We start from the raw sequence: 16,797 nt of genomic DNA, 5'->3' as shown, positions 1-16,797 counted from the left end.
TTCTTGGTAGCTGGTGCAGTGCAGTGTTTTGACTTTCGGCTTGGAACAGAGCTGATAACAAGGATGTTTTGGTTTGGCCAAGGACCTTGTGAGCCTCATGCTCTGCCAGGGAGGAGGGGAAGCCAGGAGGAAGCAGGCAGGACACCTGACCCAAACTGACCAAAGAGGTATTCCTTACCACAGCACATCATGCCCAGGATGTAACTGGGAGTTAGCCAGAAGGGCTGGGAGACTGCGGGGTTGGAGGAGGTATGGGTCGGTGCTTGGTCAGGCTGGGGGGGGCAAGTTATCGGTCAGCTGGTGGTGAGATGTTGTATTCTCTTCCCTTGTTGTTTCCTTTATCGTTGTTATTATTGGTGGTAGCAGTGGTGATTTGTGTTATACCTTAGTTACTAAACTGTTCTTATCTCAACCCGTGGGAGTTGCATTCTTTTCGATTCTCCTCTCCGTCCCTCCGGGAGTAGGGGGAGGGAAAGAAGGAGGGGAGTGAGCGAACGAGTTACCTGACTGGGTTTAAACCACGACAACAGCTTACAAATTCATGTATATCACCTACCTAATAACCTCTACACTCAGCATTTAGTTTTTCTCACATGGATCCCAGGATGCAAGAACCTTTCTGTCTTGCAAGTCCACACTCATCACACTTGTTCTTTTAGCTTTTTGTGTTGTGGTAGGCCGTAAAAAACAATTGCCTTCTACTAACCCATGGTCTGTTCAGTTGGAAAATAAAGAAAACAAATGGTAAAGGAACAGAGAAGGATTAAAGAGTAAATGAGAGTAAAAAGCAAGGTTTCTCAGCAGCAAGCGATGTAGAAGTCACACTACTTTAGTAAGCTTTAGTTCTAGGCACAGATTTTTGTTCTGCTGTTTGTTTGCTTGTATTTAAATGATCAGATTTTTGTTCTGCAACCCATTAGCTGTTAGGAACAAAACAATACAGTGGTCGTTTGGCAAGAGAGAGGGCTAGTGCAGTCTGCTTGTTTCTGCTTGGTTCTCTAGTCGTAGCACAGAGCAGAGAGGTGTATGGTAACCATTTTCCAGTTGTCATCTTTCCAAACAGCTGAAAATCTGCTGTGAATATTAAGTTGAATAAGTTTTAGTTTGGCTGTAGAGGTGCATCCCAAATCTAATTGCATTTTCACTCTTCTTTTTTGAGTCTAGTGATTACTGCATGGACAGTAGCATTGTAGAATAGCCAGACAGAGTCACCCTTGTGCAAACTAGGTGTCCAACAGCATTAGACTGCTTCAGGATTGTGTGTGGGGCTGGCAGAGATGGCCTGGGACCTGCAGGAAGACCTTTCCCAAGTGGCAGCAGGAGACATGGGGAATGCACAAGGGCATATTGCGTTCACACTGCATTTGTATATGGTTTTTACTGCAATGCTGCCAAGCTTGTGTTAAGAATATGCCTTAATATGCCATAATTTAGGTGTCTTAACTCCTAACAGAAGCCTGGTCCAGGTAAAGTTGAAAATGTTTATATAGTCTCTAAATATGTTTCTATAGAGAAATCAGCACACATATCTATGTTTCTGTTCTTCATTTGTGGCCACCTTCATGTTTTCACAGAGGTGTCCTTTCTGATTTCACGAGGACACACACACACAAAAAAATTCACAAATCTTCCTTTGTGATGGAAATACTCGTTTGTATTGCCAGGAGGTGTCTGCACACATTGTCTCTGTGCACAGACTGACAACAGATGACTTGAAAGTCTGCTTCAGTGGGAAGAAAAGACCTTTACCTCGAAAAACTGACCTGAGGTATTTATCTTGACTTTGTTTTCATTTATTTGCATGTAGGAGATCTACCAAGAAAGACATACTTTTTTTTTTTTATGTAGGGAGATAGCTTATGGAAGTGATTTTCACTGAAAGGCAAACATAACAGATCAGAATTAGTTGTAGAGGATAGCTTTAAGAAGGGTCTCTGCCATATTTATTTGGTTCAGAGCATAAAATTTAACAAGGACATTACAACCATTGCCTCTCTCTGCATCTCTCACTACCCTGAGGAGTCTGTAAGTAGCAATATGGATGCCAGAGAGGGACTCTTCATCAGGGATAATGAGTTTGAAACAGGGGAAGTTCAGGTTAAGTATAAGGAAGAAGTTCTTTACGATGAGGGTGGTGAGGAACTGGAACAGGTTGCTCAGAGAAGTAGCAAATGCTCCATCCCTGCCAGCGTTCAATGTCAGGCTGAACAGGGCCTTAGGCAGCATGGTCCAGTGTCCTTTCCAACCCAAACAATTCTATGATTCTGGGACATGCTCTGATCAGTGTTAGCATGCCTCCTGAGTGCCATCAGCCACATTGCTGCAGGCAGCAATTGCTGGAACGTTTCCAGCTTTGACTGCTCTCCACAGAGTCTGTGGAGGATGTTTTGCTTTGAAAGTGGGCCACCTGCAAAAGTCTTCCGGTGGCATGTAAGATTGTGTGTTACCTGTGACTAACAGGAAACATCATTGATGAACTTCTTCCTGAATAATTTGTTTTCTTTAAAACTCATCCTGTGCCTGAGTCTGAGAGATGTGTGTGCACTTCTTTTGGTGAAGGCCAAATTGAAGAGGCTTGGTGCAGCCAAGCTTGCAGTCTGAGTGAGGCCTGCGATCGTGCTTGGCACTAAAGCAGTGTGTGCTACTGCAGGCAGGTGCTATTCAGCAGGGGGAAGGAGATGGTACACATCTTAGAAGGGCAGAAGTGTCAATAACTAGCAGCAGCGTCATGTGCAGTCGCTATCTCCTGGTGGAAAGATGTCCAGTACAAGGGAGTTAATGCCTTTTGTCCATCTTCTAAGAGTGGTTTTCAGCAATGTAAATCACTGCAAATACTGTTGAGTCAAATTCTGGCATGTGTTCTAGAGGGAGAAAGCAGAAATGGTTTTTGGAAGGGACAAGTGGGCTGGTGAAGGTTTTGCATGATTCATTCACAGGACAGCGGATGTCAGCAATGAGGCAGAGATACTGAAGCCTCTCAGCACTGCCTGAGGTGGGAAGTAACACACCTGATTTTCTGCTTTGAATTGCCAGGATGGATCAGACAGTATCTGTTTATGACCAAATTAAGAACAGGAGTGAACACAACATTGTGCCTGCTTTGCATATGATGGCCTTTCTACATATTAGGATTTTATTAGTGACTCATGTATAAGCCTTTTTCAATTATTGTTGTCATATCTAATAGGAAACATCTCTGCTGTATCCAGTAGGTGTGCTTCGTCCTGGTTATTCTGAGTTGAAAAAGTTTCATCTGATGTATGCTTCAACCTCTTCTTCCTTCCCTTGTGTCAAAACTAGGGTACACTGCAAGCTTCATAGACAGCTTAGTGTATTCATTCCTTTTAGTGGTATAATATAGCTGCAGGTGATAATTTGTTTAACCTCTTTGTTAAAAAAAGGGGGGGGGGTATATACTTATATATGGGGTTTTATAGCTAGAACATAACCCATGCAAAACTGCATTTGAATCTTACAGCTGAACATAAAGTGTATATGAAGTGTGCACAGTGCCAGGAGGGCTACTTTTGTTCTATTCATATACATAGGTAAGAATGTATGCATTCTAGTTAAGGAGGTTCTGTTACAATTATATATATATAGATATAGACATATTTATTTATATAACAATACCTAGATATGCTGAAGTCTTAGAACATTGGACACTGGCTAAAGAAAAAAATGTTTAGTTTATGATTAAATGATGTGGTTCTTGCTGCATTACATGTACAAACTGGCTTTTTGTAAAAGCCCCATCACCTCACAGAAAACCTCTATTGCATCAGGTAGGTATCTTCAGAGCAGCACATTTCATTTCCACCATGTCTGTCATGGTTAACGTTGAAAATGTTATTGGACAGAATGTTATTTGTTGGACAGGCACAAAGAAGCCCAAGACTTGGCTCGTACTGTACTGATTTCAAGAGTCTCATTGGCAGAGAACTTACCATGTCCCCTGAAAACCTTTTTCATTGAGTAGATAAGAAGATCCAGTTTCTGGGTTGAAGTTCAATTTGAACTTCACCTGCTGGCTTCTGTATTTGTAGCTGTGTGCCAGGTTAAATACAGCTTTAGAATTCAACAAGTTGTAATTATGTAGGCTGTCATCAAAAGTGTCTTCAGCCACTCCTCAGTAATCTGAAAAGAATTTTCTTACAGGTAATTGTACATTTAATAGTCATCCCTCATCTTGGTAGTGTTGTTCTTCTGCCTTTTTGTTTTCTACCCAGCTTCCCCAAAATGTGTGCTTTTTGTGAATGAGGATGATTTGACTGTATGTACTCATTTTGTGCCTTCATCTTCAGATCCCTTGTCAAGCTCTGAATCTAAGCCTTTTCATCACATCTTTCTTCCCTGGATACTTAGACATTTAGGCAGGTATAAAAATATCAGATTATAGATGGCATATCTAGTTCTCAGCCTGAAAGCCTGGCTGAGTAGTTGTGTCAAAAGTGATTGTTCCTAAAAGTCATCTTGTCAGTTTGAGTTGTTCCGAAATGCTGCCTTCTTAATGGCCAAGTTGGCTTGGGAAACAGCCTCACTCAGAGCTTTGTGAAGCCCTTACTCTTGGTCATGGTTACTCTTAGTCACTTGGGAGATTGTAAATTAGGGTTTTGCAGGGCAGGTTAGTGTCTTGTGCAGAGCTATCAAATTATCTTTCAAATATGGAAACCTGTACTTTGCTGCAGTACACTCTTTTCCTCAGCTGTTCTTCCTTTTTTTCTGAGGCAGTCAGAAGGTACTAAATTTGCTCTTAAGGATTCTCTGAATCAGATTCTTGTTCACAATGCGAAGTAAAAATACTGGATACGTAAGCTTATGTGATGTTCGTACTTTAAATCTGGTAGGTAATATCAGAGGCTCTCATATTTTATCTACATGTTTTGTCTGAGTACTTTTGCCATTTTATTGAATTGCCCTATCAAGGGAGTATTATTTATGTGATATAATCCTCATTTGATTCCTGTTTTAAATGAAAGGAATATGTCAGGCAGTCAGTTCTTAAGAGATCTGGAATCTGGATTGTAATTGAATCCATTCCCTCTCAGCTAATTTATGTACTCTGATGAGAAAGAAGCGTAATACAATTTGTTCAAAGAAAATGGAGAATGTTCAGTCTATGGAACCATACCAGAAAAGTTCTCTGAAGGAAGAACTGCCACAGAAGGGGAAGTTGGGCTCCCTTCTGTCTGATCAGCCTAGTGAAAGAGGATGAAATTAACATCTTGCAGTAGAGTTGTACTGTTTCAATTTTGTGTGAGCTCCTGCCCTGTGTTTTCATGAGCTTTCTGTGGCAGTGTGCTAGACATGATGGTTTTGATACTGTACACTGTAGCCTTCCATCCTGATGCTTGGCTTGTTGTTGATGGGGTTTCATTTCATCTTACTACTTACTGTGCACATTCTTCTCTAAAACAGAGGCAGGGAAGGAGCCATTTGCTGTAGAAGAGGGGTCCTAGATTTTCCCCTGAACTAAGGGCCTGAAATCACTGTCTTGGAAGCAGTAAAACTCCCTTGGTTTTGGCCTTGGCATGCATCAGTCTGAGCAGGGGAGGTCTGACATACAGTGTTTGTGGTGATGCACCTTATCTGCAACAGAAGGTAATCATGACACATGGGTATTTTCAGATACAGCATGTATGTATGTATTTACAAATTGGCAAGAACCATCCCATCAAGTTCTGCCCTTCTCCTTTTGTAGTTCAGCTGTGGTCTGTTCTGGCTGCAAGTGGGAGCAGCACTTGGCAGTCATTCAGTAACTGGGGTGGAATTCCCTCCCATTTTGTTGTCTGGTATATTCTAAGATAAATCTATAAAGACCTGTAGGCCAAATTGTGGCCAGCAATATGTTCCCAAGCATGGAGCATGAGGCAACTTCTCCCTTCCTTGCTGTATCTCACAGACCTGCAAGCAGTTTACAGAGGAGCCCTGCTCCTACCACACTTTCACAGGCAAGAGCTGAGAGGACTACAAGTCGAAACTTCATTTCAGGGCAAAAGTAGGAACATCCTGAGTTCCTAAAATGTGTAATCTCCAACCTTGGAAAGGATTAGGCAGACTCCACCCCCTCATTTGCAGGGATTACCATGCTGCTAGTAATATTACAGTGTAAAAGAATCCAGGGTTGAGAAAAAAAAAAAAAAATCATAGAATCACAGAATGGTTTGGGTTAGAAAGGACCATAAGATCATCCAGTTCCAACCCCCTGCCATGGCCTCACACTCGACCATTTTGCCCAAGGCTCTGTCCAACCTGGTCTTGAACACTGCCAGAGATGGAGCATTCACCACTTCTCTGGGCAGCCTGTTCCAGTGTCTTGACACCCTCAAAAGCTTTTCAACATCCCAGTTTCGTAAGGACTTTGCCATGGCTAATAGAGTAGGTTTCACTGGATCTCTTTGAAAAGAGATGCTGGTTTCAAGCAGTTTGACAAGGGCAATACTAAACTGTCTTTGGTTACAACAATGTTCTGTGTTTGTTGACCAATACTCAAATAATACCAAGCCAGTTGCTGCTGAGACTTTGGCGCAGTGGGAGGTGAAGGGTGTGAAACCAGGCAACCCAGGTGAAAAGATGCCAGTGAAGGCTGGTGTTGCCCCAGTCATATTGGCTGGAGAGGGACTCCAGCCATATTGTGGGGCAAATGTCCTTGCTGTTTATCTGTGACTCCAGAGTCCTTCCTTGTATAATGGTATTCATAGAATCATAGAATAGTTTGGGTTGGAAAGGACCTTATGATCATCTAGTTCCAACCCCTTGCCGTGGGGGTCACCATTCATCGTATATGAGCCTTAGTGTCATATTCACAGACAGGAGGGCCCGAGTTTGGAAGATTTTCTGTACCTCTGATACTGTTGCTTTCAGTGGTATTTACAGCTTAGTCACCTGCTAGGTTCCACTTATGCAGGTTGATTTCTCATTCTAGGCATCCAGGATTTCTTGTCATAGTCTTTAAATATTTTGGAGATGAAGTGAAGCCATGTGCTGACAGGAGGAGAAGGTCTGCAGAATCCAGGGGATTGTTCTTCACCACCACTTAGGTGTGCAGGGCAATGGAGACTGAGGGCAGGTAGAGAGAAGAGTACATTCAGACTTGACGTTTGCATGTGTGAAGAGAAGATTCCATTGTTGCCAACTGTCGTGGTTTAAACCCAGTCAGGTAACTTGTTCACTCACTCCCAGTGAGTGGTGCCGAGCTGACAACAATCGAGGAGGAACGGGGAGGAGGATCGAGAGAGTGCAACTCCTACGGGTTGAGACAAGAACAGTCCAGCAACAAATCACCACCACTACTATCAGCTAAAACAATGATAAGGGAAAATAACAAGGGAAGAGAATACGATACCACTGGCCAAGAAAAGCGAGTTCCACCCGGAAGCCCCTGTCCTTCCAGGTAACTCCCAGTTACCCCCACCCCGGGCATGACGTGCTGTGGTATGGAATACCTCCCCGGCTAGCCCGGGTCAGGCGCCCCATCTCTGCTTCCTCACGGCTTCCCCTCCTCCCTGGCAGAGCATGAGCCTCACAGAGTCCTTGGTCAGGGTAAACATCACTTAGCAACAACTGAAAACATCGGCTTCACCAACACTGTTCTCAAGCTAGAAGTCAAAACACAGCACTGCACCAGTTAACACAAAGGAAAAACATGACTGCTACTGCTGAACCCAGGACATTATCCACCCCTTATTCCATACCATTCACGTCGTGCTCAGATCCCACATTTTGAATACACCATCGCTCTCCCACATATATACATCCATATACATACAGACCAAGAGGAAAAAATCATTTTCTTAGTGCATGGACCAATCCCTATAATGCTGCCGAGTCCATTCGGTCCATGATGTTCAAAGTTCATTCTCTGTTGGGATGATGGCTGGAGGGAAGTCAGGGCCAGTTGCTGGTGACCTGGAGACATCTAGTTGATGGGCTATAAAAGCATTACACAGCAGGTGACAGCATACAATTGAGTTCACTGGCTGTTTTCCCCTAAAATCAAATCCCCTTGAGGTATACATCGCACTTCCCCATCTTCCCGCATTACCCACCAAGTATATCCAGGTCCCTGAGCAAAAGCAATCCCATGAGTGGGTTTGCCTTTACCTGAAGCAGGAATAACCCAGACTGTCTTCCCCAGCAAATTCTTCATATGAACCACGGGAACTTTGTCCCCCTCTACAATATGTAAAAGTTCTGACTGGGCTGGGCCGGCCCTGTTGGCAGATCCTCTGGTGTTGACCAACCAGGTGGCCTTTGGTAAATGTGTATCCCAATTTGAAAGTTCCCCCACCCATTGCTCTCAGTGTAGTTTTTAACAGCCCATTGTACCGTTCGATTTTCCCAGAGGCTGGTGCATGGTAGGGGATGTGATATACCCACTCAATGCCATGCTCTTTGGCCCAAATATCTATAAGGTTATTCTGGAAATGAGTCCCATTGTCTGACTCAATTCTCTCTGGGGTGCCGTGTCGCCACAAAATCTGTTTCTCAAGGCCCAGGATGGTGTTCCGGGCAGTGGCATGGGGCACAGCGTATGTTTCCAGCCACCCGGTGGTTGCTTCCACCATGGTAAGCACATGGCGCTTGCCTTGGCGGGCTGGTGGCAGTGTGATATAGTCAATCTGCCAGGCCTCCCCATATTTATACTTCAACCATCGTCCTCCATACCAAAGAGGCTTTAACCGCTTGGCTTGTTTAATTGCAGCACATGTTTCACACTCATGAATAACCTGGGCAATAGTGTCCATTGTTAAGTCCACCCCTCGGTCACAGGCCCATCTATATGTTGCATCTCTGCCCTGATGGCCTGAAGTGTCATGGGCCCACCGGGCCAAAAATAATTCACCTTTATGTTGCCAATCTAAGTCCATCTGAGTCACTTCAATCTTAGCCGCTTTATCCACTTGTTGGTTGTTCTGGTGTTCCTCAGTGGCCCGACTCTTGGGTACATGGGCATCTACATGACATACCTTCACCACCAGGTTCTGCACCCGGGCAGCAATATCTTTCCACAGTGCAGCAGCCCAGATGGGTTTACCTCTGCGTTGCCAGTTGCTCTGCTTCCATTGCTTCAACCACCCCCACAGGGCATTTGCCACCATCCATGAGTCAGTATAGAAATAAAGTACTGGCCACTTTTCTCGTTCAGCAATGTCCAGGGCCAGCTGGATGGCTTTCTCCTCGGCAAACTGACTTGATTCACCCTCTCCTTCAGCAGTTTCTGCAGCTTGTCGTCCAGGACTCCATACAGCTGCCTTCCATCTCCGATGCTTTCCCACAATACGGCAAGACCCATCAGTAAACAAGGCATACTGCTTTTCACTTTCTGACAGTTTATTATATGGTGGGGCCTCTTCAGCTCGCACCACCTCCTCCTCTGGTGACATTCCAAAATCTTTGCCCTCTGGCCAGTCCATGATGACTTCTAGAATGCCTGGACAACTGGGATTTCCTATTCGAGTTCGTGGTGTAATTAGTGCAGCCCATTTACTCCATGTAGCATCAGTTGCATGATGTGTAGAGGAGACCCTGCCTTTGAACATCCAGCCCAGCACGGGCAACCGGGGTGCCAGGAGGAGCTGTGCTTCAGTGCCAATGACTTCTGAAGCAGCTCGAACCCCTTCATAGGCTGCCAGTATCTCTTTCTCAGTTGGGGTATAGCTGGCCTCAGATCCTTTATATCCCCGACTCCAAAAGCCGACGGGTCGACCTCGAGTCTCCCCTGGAGCTTTCTGCCAGAGACTCCAGGTAGGACCGTTCTCCCCAGCTGCAGTGTACAGCACATTTTTTACATCTGGTCCGGTCCGGACTGGTCCAAGGGCTACTGCGTGAACTATCTCGCGTTTAATTTGCTCAAAGGCTTGTTGCTGCTCAGGGCCCCATTTAAAATCATTCTTCTTCCGGGTCACATGATAGAGAGGGCTTACAATCAAACTGTAATTTGGGATGTGCATTCTCCAGAACCCCACTGCACCCAAGAAAGCTTGCGTTTCTTTCTTATTAGTTGGTGGAGACATTGCTGTTATCTTGTTGATCACATCTGTGGGGATCTGTCTACGTCCATCTTGCCATTTTATTCCCAAAAATTGAATCTCCTGTGCAGGTCCCTTGACCTTACTCCGTTTTATGGCAAAACCAGCTTTCAGCAGGATTTGGATTATTTTCCTCCCTTTCTCAAAGACTTCTTCCGCTGTATCGCCCCACACAATAATGTCATCAATGTATTGCAGGTGTTCTGGAGCTTGCCCCTGTTCCAGTGCAGTCTGGATCAGTCCATGGCAAATGGTAGGGCTGTGTTTCCACCCCTGGGGCAGTTGGTTCCAAGTGAACTGGACACCCCTCCAAGTAAAAGCAAACTGTGGCCTGCACTCTGCTGCCAAAGGAATTGAGAAAAATGCATTGGCAATATCAATTGTGGCATACCACTTGGCTGCCTTTGACTCTAGTTCATACTGAAGTTCTAGCATGTCCGGTACGGCAGCACTTAATGTTGGTGTGACTTCATTCAGGCCACGATAGTCTACTGTTAGTCTCCATTCTCCATTAGACTTTCGCACTGGCCATATGGGGCTATTGAAGGGTGAGCGGGTCCTGCTGATCACTCCCTGACTCTCCAGTCTACAGATCAACTGATGGATGGGAATCACTGAGTCTCGGTTGGTGCGATATTGCTGCCGGTGCACTGTTGTGGTCGCAACTGGCACTTGTTGTTCTTCAACTTTCAGCAACCCCACAGCAGAGGGATCTTCTGAGAGACCAGGCAAGGTGGACAGCTGCTCAATTTCCTCAGTCTCCAAAGCAGCAATACCAAAAGCCCACCGGTACCCTTTTGGGTCTTTGAAGTACCCTCTCTTGAGGTAGTCTATGTCGAGGATGCATGGAGCCTCTGGACCAGTCACAATAGGGTGCTTTTGCCATTCCCTCCCAGTCAGGCTGATTTCAGCCTCCAGCACAGTCAACTCTTGGGATCCTCCTGTTACTCCAGAAATATAGATGGGTTCCACCCCTTGACAGCTTGATGGCATCAGGGTACACTGTGCACCGGTATCTACTAGAGCCTTATACTTCTGTGGGACTGATGTGCCAGGCCATCTGATCCACACAGTCCAGTAAATCCGATTGTCCCCTACCTCCACCTGGCTGGAGGCAGGGCCCCTCTAATGGTCGTCACAGCATTGGACACTTAAGTCGTGTTGAAAGGGATTATTCTTCATTATCACAGGAGCTGGAGTAAAATCAGCTCTTCCACTCCATCTGGGAAACTGCTCACCAGAGACTGAAGCCGTAGCTCTCATGGGACGATCAGTCTTGGCCCTTGCTCCCCTCTTCAGTTCACTCACCCGTTCCTCCAAAGCTGAAGTAGGTTTTCCATCCCACTTTGTCATGTCTTCTCCGTGATCCCACAGGTAAAACCATAGGGTACCCCGTGGCGTATACCTTCTGTATCTCCTCTCTTGAACAATAGGACGCCTTTTGTTAATAGCTGAGACGTGTGTTGGTACACGTGAGGAGCTGGATAAATCAGATACATCGTCCCTCAATTTTTCGAGGTCCTGGGACAGTTTTTTCACAGCTGAGATGATGGAAGGGGTGAGATTGTCTTTGAACTCTCGGAGTTTATGAACCATTTCATCCACTGTTAGTGGTACTATGTCATTCCAGGTCACTGTTGCCAATGAATGGGCATATGATGACGGTGCATTCCATGTAATTTTTCGCCACATGGGTCGTGTACATTCAACTTCATCTGGATCTATAGGTGTATCCCCGTTATTTGGCTTGATGTGATAGATCATCTCTACGATGGCTGATTCCCTCAGAGACTGGATGCCTTTGTCTATAGTAGTCCACTTGGCCGAACGACTCGTAACATCGTCCTTGTACGGAAACCTTTCTTTCACAGCTGCCAAGAGCCTCCTCCAAAGGCTGAGGGACTTTTTCTCTCTTGCAATTGCTTTGTCAATTCCCCCTTCTCTAGCAAGTGATCCCAGCTGCTTGGCTTCTGTACCTTCTAGTTCATGACCATCGGCCCCATTGTCCCAGCATCGGAGTAACCAGGTGATGATGTGCTCCCCTGGTTGACGGGTAAAATCTTTTCGCATATTCTGCAGCTCGGTTGAGGTCCGAGGTCGAGAAGTTACCTCTTATTCTTCTTCTTCGTCATGTGATGATGACTCCTGATCAGATTCTGGACCGGGTGGTGAATTCATTGGTTCTTCATCTCGCTTCACCCTTTTTGCCTCCTTTTTGCTTGTTCTCTTGCGTACAGGGGCAACTGATATTGGTACGAATTGGTCCTCTGGTTTGGCTGCAGTGATTATCACTGTGGTTTGAGTAGCGACTGTACTTGTTGCTGGGGGTGGTGTAGCTACTGTGCTTGGAGCTGGGGTAACCGCGCTGTCTGTTGCAGTTGAAGTTTGAGCAGCTGCTGTACTTGCCACTGGGGTAGCTGCGCAGTTCATTGCAGCCAAAGTTTGAGTAGCGACTGTCACTTTGCCCTCAAATCCGCCGACATTCTTTTCCTTTTGAAGGTGCTGGATAGTGTTGAACAAGGCCCTGTAAGCATAGGCCAAGCCCCAGCACGTTGCCGTGATTTGTCCATCTCTGGTATGGCCAGAATGACCACACACCTCATTTAAGTGTTTTACTAATTCTTCTGGATTTTGCAGTTGTTCGGTAGTGAAATTCCAAAGTACTGGAGGGGCCCACTGACCTAGATACTTGCCCATACTATCCCACACACCCTGCCACTCATGGCTGTCCAGCCTCAGGGAAAATCTCTCGGTCCTCCTACATCGTCGTTTGACCCCAGACAAGACCCAAACCTGAATCTGCTTAACTCTTGAAATCAGTAGTGGGCAAAACACACTCTGTATGCGTGTTAGCATGGTGATTCCCATCACCATCAGCAAACAAGTCTCAAGAGCATTAAAAGGCCATTCAAAAAATTCAAAACTCTCAAATGTAAATGGTCTGGGGGGACGACTAGGAGGGTAAAAGGATGTCTCCTTCACAGGTTGAGCACCTGAGGAGGAGAAAAAAGATGTGTAATTGCTAAGCACCTCCATCATATACCTCCCAAAGTATAAAGGTGGTGACCACACTGGGAACATAAGCCAGATCAGTTTCATGATCAATGATTCTATTGTATTACAAGTCATTACCATAAAGTACAATGGGATAAAAACCTTAGCCCAAGGCCCACACTTGAAAAACACTAATACAGCAAATACCGGATGGACGTAAGATATGATATACTGAAACTGTGAGATCAAGAGGAAAAACCTTGAGAGCCAATAAATCAGCATTGTGAGGAGTGACTATCAATCCAGTCAGATCTGTTCTTATCTCAACCCCTCGTGCCCCACGTTGGGCGCCAAAAAGAACTGTCGTGGTTTAAACCCAGTCAGGTAACTTGTTCACTCACTCCCAGTGAGTGGTGCCGAGCTGACAACAATCGAGGTCCGTGTCCGTCTCCCCCCCCCCCCCACCGGGGCTCTCCCCTTCCCCACTCCCGGAGGAACGGGGAGGAGGATCGAGAGAGTGCAACTCCTACGGGTTGAGACAAGAACAGTCCAGCAACAAATCACCACCGCTGCTATCAGCTAAAACAATGATAAGGGAAAATAACAAGGGAAGAGAATACGATACCACTGGCCAAGAAAAGCGAGTTCCACCCGGAAGCCCCTGTCCTTCCGGGTAACTCCCAGTTACCCCCACCCCGGGCATGACGTGCTGTGGTATGGAGTACCTCCCCGGCTAGCCCGGGTCAGGCGCCCCATCTCTGCTTCCTCACAGCTTCCCCTCCTCCCTGGCAGAGCATGAGCCTCACAGAGTCCTTGGTCAGGGTAAACATCACTTAGCAACAACCGAAAACATCGGCTTCACCAACACTGTTCTCAAGCTAGAAGTCAAAACACAGCACTGCACCAGTTAACACAAAGGAAAAACATGACTGCTACTGCTGAACCCAGGACACCAACTTTGTAAATGTTTCATTTGGAGATGTATGATTCCACATCCAGCTTGTATTTAAGTACAGCAAATATTACTTTTAATTTCTCTCTGTTTTTTTTTAATTCAGACTTCAATCTTGTAAGAAAGATAAGTCTTCTAAGAGAAAAGATTGGCTTTTGACAGCTTTGAGCAAACTATATGCTTTTGAACAGAGAAAAGGAAACTACAAAATGCTAAAATCTTAGGACAGGAAAAATTGTAATGTAAGGAAAAGGCTATTTTGTGCTCCTTGTCAGTTCAGTTGAACTATCACTGGAAAGAACAAAGCAGAACAGTAGGAAAAGCCTCTCAGAAAATAGAATTTGTCCTGGCACTTGTCTGGAATGTGATTTGGGTTAAGGCTTCTGTGTGCAATCTGAGAATCATAAATTATTCATGGCTGTTTACGTGTGAAGACAGTGTTATGATGCACAGACAGATGCATTCGGCAGCAGGACCTAAATGCAACAGCTATTTTTCCTCTTACTAATTGCCTGAAAATAAAGGGAACAGTTTTGCAGTGTTTTCCTGTGTATTCACGCATTCCGAGGGAGCTCTGCAGGCCACGAGATCAAATCCTAGACATCCTGCTTCACCAGATAGCCACGTAGTTTCCTACCAGCCTCAGTTCTCACTTAATGTGGACCAGAAATGATACTGAATTTATCTCTGCAATGATGACAGATATGTGCCAGTGCTGTCAGGCTTGTTTTTATCAAGCTCTTCTGAATCATCCTGTTGTTTGTGTTAGAGCTGTCAGTCCACCTGCTGCAAACCTAGCAACACCTCACGTGTGGAGGATGTGCTGAATACTCTCAAGCTGCAGTGTTAAAGGCCCCTTTAATGGCTTCCTGGTATGGCTGCATTGTCATTAATAATATTAGAAACAAGAACAGCTAATGGGTGAGGTCCTAAACAAGGGGCCTACTTAGTCATTCCTTTCACTACTTCTGTATTCAGGGAAACACTTAAAGCTTATGTTTACATGCTTTTCCAGGTCAGGGAACTGAATAAGGACCCTAGATTGGGGCATTAATTACAGAATGTATCTGCACACAGAATGGTAAGAAGAATGTAAGTTAAAACACAGTGCACCATGAAGGAATGAGTGTGTGAAGCATGGAGGGAGAGGCGTTGAGGCAGCACAGAGCCAAACACATCATGGCGATCCACTGTGCACCCTCAACACATCTGCTCTGACTCAGCAAGCAGAATTTCAGCCGTCATTGTGGTGGCCAACCTGGGTGTTGTTCATTAGTAATGGACATCAGAGGAAGATCTGTACTGAAGCTGTAGTGTCCCTGTAGCTCTAGGTTTGTACTGAAGCTTTGTACTGAAACTGTAGTGTCCCATAGCTTTGCAAGTACTTTTGGTTTGTTGTTTGGACACACAAACATCAGCCAGAGCGCTGTGTGCTGATCCTGCGGCAGCCTGTGGTTCCTGCCACACACACAGGTGCCTAAGAAACCACTTTTTCCTTCCAGTTAGACCAGGAAATAGCTGTGGCTACAGTCAGTATGTCCACATTTTTTAATGGATGGTTGTATGGAATAAGTAGGACTTTCTTCAGTTGCCAGCTACATCCTAGTGAAAATGATGGCAAAATTCTGCTTGTTGCGCTGGTAACTAATGGCATTGCTGTGCCATTACTGTAGAGCTGTGCTGGGTATTGCTGAACTGTGTGTTTGGGGCAAAGTTTAACTGGAGAACCACCACATCTTGCCATAAACAGGTTTTCTCTCTAATGCTGAGCAGGGTGAAGCCACAGCCCCTGTAATCAACAGCCCGTACCTGCACCTGGCCAAGGGTTGTTTCTTGATGATTATTAACTTGCAGGAAGGAGAATTAATACTGAAGGAGGGATCTGGTTTAACTCCTTAGGAAAACTTTCCCTAAAACTTCCAAAACTATTGTTTGGAAAAGTCGTAGCATCTTAAAAATGTTTGGGGAGGGGGGCAAAGGAGCAGGGGAAGACAACAACCCCTAGTGAGCTCAGGATAACTCAGTACTTACTGGCTTTTGTGGCTGCAATTTTCAAGCTCTACTTTCTGAGCTATGGCAATAATTAAAGGTCCAATGAAGGATGGTTGTACAACTGTGTTTCCCACACCCTTGGTGAGGTCTGAGCAATAAGGGTCTTGAAATAAACATTTGGTTGAAAAATTCCTCAGTACCCTGAACTGAATGTGCCTATCCCCCATGCTGCTGCAGCAGAGGTCTGCAAGTAATTTGATGGTGTACAAGAAAAGTATTTCCAGTTAAAAGTTCATGTTCAGTATCACCATGTTTTCCCTTATTTTCAGATTATTGTGATGCCTGCATGATGCTGTATCATTTCTTCATGCCACTGTATCTCAGCACTTAGAAGGTTTAAATCTACATCTCTTGAGGGGTATTAAGAAGGTAACGAAAGCAAACTCCTGGCCTCTAGCAGAGATCTGCCTGGATAATAATATCTTGCTCTGTGCTTCTCTTGGTTGCTAAAAAAAAGAAAGGGAGGGGGGACATACACAATCTTTTTGTTAGCTTGCACTGCAAAGTCCATATTCATGTTTGTAAAAATCTTTAGATGATGCACAATAGTGATTTTAATATCAAAATATCCTGAGGGCACACATGCTTATGGAGAGCAGAGGGAAGTCTAGCTGGGGAGTCAGTAAGCCTTCAGGAGGAAGCCTGAGGGATGTGTTTCATCCTCATCTACTTAAGACAGGGCAGCTTGATTCATGTCAACAGAGGAAAAGTAAAAGTAAAGCAAAAGTAAAGTACTGAGAACGTTAAAAACTTCATCAGGTTCTTTTG

The 16,797-nt window shown here is 45.1% G+C and overlaps 1 long non-coding RNA gene across 1 annotated transcript in view; it reads left to right on the top strand.

Moving 5' to 3' along the window:
• Window positions 1-16,400, top strand: part of LOC133264021 (uncharacterized) — a 47,644-nt gene extending 31,244 nt beyond the window's left edge. Inside the window, exons 2-3 of the long non-coding RNA XR_009741592.1 lie at window positions 5,903-5,998; window positions 16,299-16,400. This is a non-coding gene — a long non-coding RNA (uncharacterized LOC133264021). The remainder of the gene's footprint in view (window positions 1-5,902; window positions 5,999-16,298) is intronic.
• Window positions 16,401-16,797: the final 397 nt, after the last annotated feature.

This window comes from Pezoporus flaviventris, unplaced genomic scaffold, assembly GCF_033815535.1.
Source record: "Pezoporus flaviventris isolate CSIRO_AGI_PZ_B2104156 unplaced genomic scaffold, CSIRO_AGI_Pfla_v1 ptg000002l, whole genome shotgun sequence".
NCBI lineage: Eukaryota > Metazoa > Chordata > Aves > Psittaciformes > Psittacidae > Pezoporus > Pezoporus flaviventris.
Note: the sequence above shows the minus strand (reverse complement) of the source record. Positions and strands in the feature narration are given on the sequence as shown.